Here is a 7,712-nt window from a genome sequence, read left to right as displayed (position 1 = left end):
TCTCCTAGGTAACTGAGGAGGTGAGGCAAGAGACTCGCACTTCTAATAGGGAGAAAGATGTGCTCACCCAAGCACTCCGAACCAAGGAGCACCCTGGTCGCACTAGAGGAACTGGTGTTGTTCCTTGGAAACTAGCATTCCCCTAAGAATCTAACACTTACCGGAGTCGCTCGAAGGGTAGAGCGGAACATGAGGCAGAGTATTTGAGGCGACTAAAAGAGGTGGAAGACAGAATGGAAGCATGAATTGAGGCGATTGTTGAAGCGTGAATCGAGCAAATTTTGCTGTCCAAGGGGTCAGGAGTACCACAAAACCCTACTCCTACTGCCTTTAGCCCACAGTTTAGGGGTCATAGCAGCTACGGATCGACCCTGCTTGATGAAGAAGAGGCGAATGTGCCTCATCCGGTGGACGGCATCACTGAACCCATCAATGTCAAGTTGTACATCCATCAAGAATGGACAAAGGACAGGGTGGTGCTCGGCCAGGCCAGGCCTGTGGGAGATGGGACAATTAATGGCTGCCCAATTCCATAGGGGTACGCTCGCGTCACCATTGATAGAATACTTGATAAGAAGTATAACAAGATACCCATTGAGTACCCCATAGCGGAAGATAGGCCGAAACTTGGTCAAAACAAGGGCTCTCAAGTGGCCTGACATAAGCGCTTCATTAAGCTTGACCATCAATTGTCCTCTGATGATGAGGATGACTACGAGTCTTCGCCCACCCGCGATGATCACTCACCATCTCCCAACAGAGATCACTCCCCTCCTCATCCGGAGCCATCACCCCCGAGAAGACAGAGGTCTCCTTCTATTCCTCCTTGTCCAACTCCATCTTCATTAGCCCCGAGAAAAGAGACTCCTCATCCTCCTCCTCCATCTTCATCAGCGCCAGGAAAATATAATTCTCATCGTCATCCTCCTCCTCCTCCTCCTCCACCTTAGCCCAAAACAAGATCAAGGACATCCTCGTAGTCGCAGAAAAGGTCCTTGGATTTGGTCGCTAATGCTCCCAAAGTGGACCAATAGAAAAGAAAAAGGCTGTTCAGTGGCAGCGTTACCACCTTGATGAAAGAAAAAGTTACAGCACACATCTCAAAGGAAGATTGTGTTAGTTTCTTCAATCTCTGTGCCTCACTGCCTTCGTTTTTGTGGAAGTCTGAATTTGAAAGGCAAACACAGAATAAATACACTACAACAAGAGAAGAAGAAATACACAATAAAGATTTAAGGAACATACAGAAGTACGTCGAAGACAACCCAGGATTAACCATGGAAGAGGCCGCGAACATCTATTATGATGTACAAGGGACGGGAACACCGGTAATGAAGTATGAAAGGGGCAATCTTTTGGGTCCCGATCATGAGTAAAAAAATCTGACAACATATATGCGCCAGTTACATAAATAATACATGGCTCAAGCAACAGAGACAGACGACTTTGGTTTTGAGGTTATTATCCGTTCGCCACCTATTTTCTATTATCCTGAAGAAGAGAAGTTCGATGTCGAGTGGGACTGCTTGTTCCAGCTATACTAGAAACGCTCTCTCGATGTTCAAATATTGACGCTATGGACTATGTAAGTACCCTACACGCACGATATTATAATTAACTACTCTCTCAAGACACAAATTGTTAACTTTTGAGCACTTCTCATGATTTTATGTAGGTGTATAGCAAAATTTTGTATTCTAAAAAGCAAATGGGATTACATAGTCTTCTTGGACCCCTTGTGAGTCAATGAGAGGACATCTCTAGGCCTCCATGGATGTGACGTGGAAGACCTGAAATAGAGATTGATTGCTGTTTTCGATGAATTCACGATGAAGAAGAAAACCCACATACTTCTAGCCTACAACTGCGAGTATGTGTTCTCAGCTTTTAATTTTATGCTTCTTTTTTCGTTAAGATTATTCGATAATTAGGATTCTGTGATTGCAGCAACCATTTCATCTTCATTTGTGTCAATCTTGCCAAAAATCTAATCGAGGTGTGGGACTCGAAGAAAAAACCATTTTATCATCTGGATGCACTGGTGGCAGTGCTGAATTAGTAAGTGATTCTAATAACATATTATTTTCTAATCACACATACCACTTTCTAATATTTCTCCCTTTAATGTTGCTCAGTGTCAAGAAGACATATCGGTGGGACACCGATCCTATTCATGGTTGTCGAAATAGAGGGGAAGTACCTATCACAGCCGGTGGGAAACAATGAATGCATGTTTTATGTAATGTGGGCAATGCTTCGCTACATCGGCGGGAAATCGAAAGAAGTCGATAAGTTGGTGTGTATAATCCCCATTTCATTTATGTCTGTTAATAATTCAACAAAATGATTTACTGTTCCTTTTTGGATATCATCTTTTTTGAACGACAGCGCAAGAAATATAACCACCAAAGACTGTTAGACATGGAGATTGTCGCACTACAATCGGAGCTCGCAAAATTCATCTTAGCCGAGGTATTGGAAAAAGATAGAGTATTTTCCATTGCACAATCCGTGAAGTACAAGGACCAGTATGGCCCAGAGTGGCTCGCCAGATTATTGTAAGAAGTCCGAGAAGTATTGCACAATCTGTGAAGTCCGAAAACATTTCTTTTTTATGTTGAGGGATCGAGATCTGGATAAAAACATTTGAACTGTAACCGTAACATTTGTAATATTTAATATTGATGGACCTGTCGTCTACGTAGCGTATATAAAGCGAATCCTAATTCCACGAAAAAAATATAAATTAAAATAAATTATAAAATAATAAAATACGAACAGACCATCACTGCCGGTTAGCAACGAACACTGTCGGCTTGAGCCATGAACCGACAGTGTTGGCTTGCTCAACACTGCTGGCTTGAGCCGTGAACCAACAGTGTAGGCTTGTTCAACACTGTTGGCTTGAGCCAAGAACCGACACTCTTGATGCAACCATCACTGTCGGTTGGGACTATAAACCGGCAGTGTTGTTCAACTAGACACTGTCGGGTGGAGCCAGGAACCGACACTGTTGCCTGTAGATCAGTGTTGGTTTTTAAAAACCGACAGTGATGTCAACCCTCCATCAGTGCCGGTACGCCACTGTCGGTTCAAAATCTGGCAGTGAAGGAGGTTTTTGAACCGACAGTGGTGTCCAGATTTGGGATAGTGACATCACGTATAGATATAAGACGACACAACTGCTAATGAAAGGATAAGTATAGCAGTACACAGTACCACACCTTGTTGCAAAGGTGTAAGGCTGCTGGCCATAGAGGTAGAGGTTGTGGGAGAGAGAGAGAGAGAGAGAGCCTACAACCAAACAATAAAACATCACACAGATCCAAACTGAGATTATTGGATTTTTTTTCAAGAAACCAACAAAGCAGAAAATGGGTGAATAAAATAAAAGAGAATAAAAAAAGGAAAAGAAGATAAGAATGATGGGAAAAAGCGAGAGATCGATAAATAACCAAGGTCTCAAAATCCCAAAGTGGAGGATAGATGGATGGAGCACACATTTTCCATGGTGCTCTAGCACAAAGCACGAAGAACAAAAAACAAGCAGAAAATTTAGCATATGTCCATCCAGCCGGAGAACACAATCTGTGGATCAACCAGCTAAAAGAATAGAAGGAAGTAAACACAAAGAAAAGGAGAAGAAGAATACAATGCAACACAAAAAATCATAACTTTTACAAATCGAGTTGGATGAAGACAAACTTTATATCAAAATTATAGAGCTAGAATAGATCTACAACTTTACAGATGACAATTTTTTCATTTAAAATCATTTAGAGTCCAAAAACTATGTTTTAAATTATCATAGTATGAAATTCAAAATTTTCAGTTTGTTCAAATGACCTCGGATGGAGATACGACCTGAACCAAAGTTGTACTACTTGGTGAGATCTAAAACATTTCAGTTTCAAACTTTTTATATAAAATCATTCAGGTTTCAAATATTAATTACAAGATTCAATATTGTGAATATAAAAGGAAATTCAATTAGTGACAAGTAACTTTTGGGTGGAGTGGTAGGGGAGGCTCGTGTGAGGCCTCAAGTCATGATTTTGATTCCTGGTCGCTTTACACACGTGTATTTCACGCAAAAAATTCGTGACTTGTGACTTTTAGCATAGTCACCAACAATTGTCCACTACCATTGTAGAACTAAGAGAAACATAAATATCCATGTCAAAACTAGGGATGCAAGCGGGCTTGTCCGTGAACCCGAAAATAGGCTTTTTTTAAAGGGTCAACAGGGGAGTCCCTGAAAATAGGCTTAATTTTGCGAATTCACAGAACATTGCTAATTTAAGCACCGAGTGCTACTTGTTTATTCAGTAGGTGACTCAAACATTAGTGAACAACAACAAAAACAGTGAGTACCCTTTCTCTATTCTTTTGCATTGCACTAAAATCTCAAATACGGGAACTAAGACTAATATGTGTATACATTATTCAAACACATCAAAGGAACACATGGATTATAGAACAATGGTGCAATAAGTATTTTCATGATTACAATTAATATCTCAACTAATAATTTAGCATTACTAGCAGTGATGCACAAATACAATGATAGATTAACACACAAATCAAATACATGTATGGCAGAACGGCATCACAATGTATTCATCAGTACAATCTATGTTTGAATGAATGATTCAAGCATTGGCGGTGGTGAGAGCCGTGCAGCTAGCACGGTAGACAAACACACCAAGCCCAACACACAAATACTACAACATACCTAGTCCTTGATGACAGCAAGTACACATCTACACGCGTGGGCTTCTTGTTAGGCTGGAAATAGTCTATGGCATGTATAATAATTGCATGGTGTGTGCATTGCATCATACAAAGGGGACTAATGCAATGTTATGTTGCAATCATGTCCATATTAATATGCTATTTGCAATTAACTACCGCTGCAATTTTTACACGGGAGAAATATAACATCAATTCGAGGTGTCTCTACGCGCAACCATGCACGCGCAAATCACTAATGTACATAAACCAACTGGTGCATTCATGTCATGTGACTGGTGTGTGATCAGGTGCAATCTGTTGAGCATATTTGAACTGTATATGGTCATAAGAGACAAGTTGTTGAACCAAAGTGATATGATCATGCAAGTTGTTGCATGGTGGGTATAATTTAAGCACAGCAAAATTTTTTTTGGGTAAGTTACACCAAGCTACAGAAAAATAATACCTCACCTATCAAAACTTTGTAACCCCCATGTTATAATCGTGATACCTCTTGTACATTTGATGACTCTCCACCAATAGTAAAATAAAGATGCATATGTTACGTTTCCATCATTACATACATCCACTTGAGAACCACCCACTCAATAATGTAACATTGGGGCATAATTCCTGGGCGGCTGGGCCATGTTTCATGTGCATTGCACAAAGGGGGGAAGATGGGTCCAAGGGGGCAAAAAAAATATAAAACAGAGTGAACTGCTTGAAGCAGAGGCAGCTAGGAAAATCACCTCATTCTTTCATGATTATGTGCATTTGTTTAATCTAATAGCATTCTTGAAAGAATAATAGGAGTATTATATTGAATTTTTACTAGTGTAAATTATACATGATGTCGATGTTTATATAGTTTAACTGTAAGTGACGCACACACTTCTGTGTGAGTGTGACTGTTGGAGGGAGTAACAGATTACAAATAATGCAGTATGTAGCTACCCTTATGTAATTGTACGTTCATGAGTCATGACGACCCTATTTTTCACACTGCTCAACTGCTGGTCCACCAGCTCCGTTAGCCGCTGTTGGTGACGTTGCAGAAGCTCCTCACTTCGCCCTGGTCTCCAGTGAGCACGTCCAAGGCGCCCATCTTGTGCATGGCGTCGATGAACTTCGCCGCCCACTGCGCCTGGTTTCCCGCGTTGTCCGCCACCATCTGCCTCGTCGTGTTATCGCTGATGAGCGCCCAGTCCGAGTTGAGGAGCACCTTCCCGTCGAGCACGTTCCTGTAATACTGGTTGTCGAGGTCGGCAGGCGTGCCTGGTCCACCGCCACCGCGTCCCCGGCGTCCATGGGGCACTGCTGCTGCAGCCCGGCGCCGTACTCCTCGTCCATGGTGTCGCTGACGTTGGGGTGTATCCGCTGCGAGAAGGACGCGCAGTGAGCGCGGCCGATGGAGTGCGCGCCGGAGAGCGTGACGAGCTCCTCCTGCGTGAACCCCTTGGCGGCGAAGAGCTCCGTGAGACGGTCGAGCTGGGCGAACGGCGGGGGCAGGCTCTGGCTGGCGTCGGACGTGGCCGAGGTGAGCCCGTCCCGGCGGCCGGACGGGACGCCGTAGTTGATCGCCCCGGAGCTCAGGATGTTGGCCGCGTCGCGCGCGGCGAAGGCGAGGATGTCGGCGCACGACACGGTCCCCGGGCACACGCTCTCGAGCTGCCGCTTCGCATCATGGATCACCTCCAGCCCACGGAGGCCGCCGTTCGACGGCGACGCCTTCTCCGGGTCCGGGTTGGCGGAGCTCGGGTCAAGGAGAACCGAACCATCGCAACCCTGGCACGTACAAGATCATGCATTTCGATTTAACCGTCTTTATCTTCAATCCAGATTCGAGAATATAGTGCGCAAATTATGTTCCGGTACGTAGTATACCTTGACGAAGCAGTCGTGGAAGTGGAGGCGGATAAGGCCTGCGCCGACGCCACGGTCCGCGGAGATGAACTGCTGGACGACGCTCACCACGGTGGCCTCGACGTCGACGGTGCAATTGGTGCTGCTCGTGTAGAAATCTTCCTGCAGAGCGGCATCAGTGACGACTGTCGGCAGGAGCTTATGGAGGGCTACCAAGAGCAGCAGCATCACGTCGGCGCCACGTGACATGCTGCGCTGCGTTGCTCGTTAGATATGCAGAGATCGAGAGGCAGAGCAGTCGAGACCTGGAACACTAGCTAGACAAGAGGATGCAAGATCTGGATAAATAAGTAGCAACTAGCACATGGTGCAGACGCAACGGGATTTGGCGAGTGGTGACTATCGTGCTGGACGAACTGCAGCTTGAGATGTTCGTGTGCATATATATAGCTGTCACTGCCACTGCCACTGCCACTCCTGGACTCTGATTCTTAGACGAAGCTTCGAACATGGCGCCGACACATGGTGCGTTTGAATTTGCAGGCCACCTGGGCCTGGGGATTCTCCTGCTTAAGATTCAGGTGGCATGCATAGAGGGATGTGATATAATCGTTATGGGATCACTAGCCATAGATTTAGCATGTGTACTTACATTTAGAATAAACAACGAGTCCTAAAAGGTATACTAGTACGGCATTAACAGATAGAGTGAGAGAGAGGGGGTTGAGGAGGTGCAAAACATCGGCCGTCTTCGTAGAAGACGAGCTGGCCATGGGGTTGCTGACGGTGGTGCGGGGAAGCCCGGCGGCGAAGACGCTGTCGCGATGGTGACGGTGCAGAGGCGGCGGTGGCGGGTGGCGGTCATCCCGTCGTTGGCAGCACTCTCTCTTAAATCGGTTAGGGTTTAGGGACTGTAGGTGGGACGTCTGACAGCTCAGGTGAACCTCGTGCCTTGTGCCCCGGCCCCCACCTTCCTTTTTATGGTGCTATGCGACGGGGGTCCACCAACCATGGAACGGTTGGGCGCCCCCGATCAGGGTGCGGATCCAAGGGGGCCACTAACATTCTCCCCTTTGATCTTACCTTATGACTTAAACTCAACTTACTTACTT

The 7,712-nt window shown here is 45.2% G+C and overlaps 1 pseudogene; it reads right to left on the bottom strand.

The window, feature by feature from the left end:
- Window positions 1–5,767: 5,767 nt before the first annotated feature.
- Window positions 5,768–6,849, bottom strand: LOC136452050 (peroxidase 5-like; annotated as a pseudogene).
- Window positions 6,850–7,712: the final 863 nt, after the last annotated feature.

Source organism: Miscanthus floridulus, chromosome 5 (genome assembly GCF_019320115.1).
Source record: "Miscanthus floridulus cultivar M001 chromosome 5, ASM1932011v1, whole genome shotgun sequence".
NCBI lineage: Eukaryota > Viridiplantae > Streptophyta > Magnoliopsida > Poales > Poaceae > Miscanthus > Miscanthus floridulus.
Note: the sequence above shows the minus strand (reverse complement) of the source record. Positions and strands in the feature narration are given on the sequence as shown.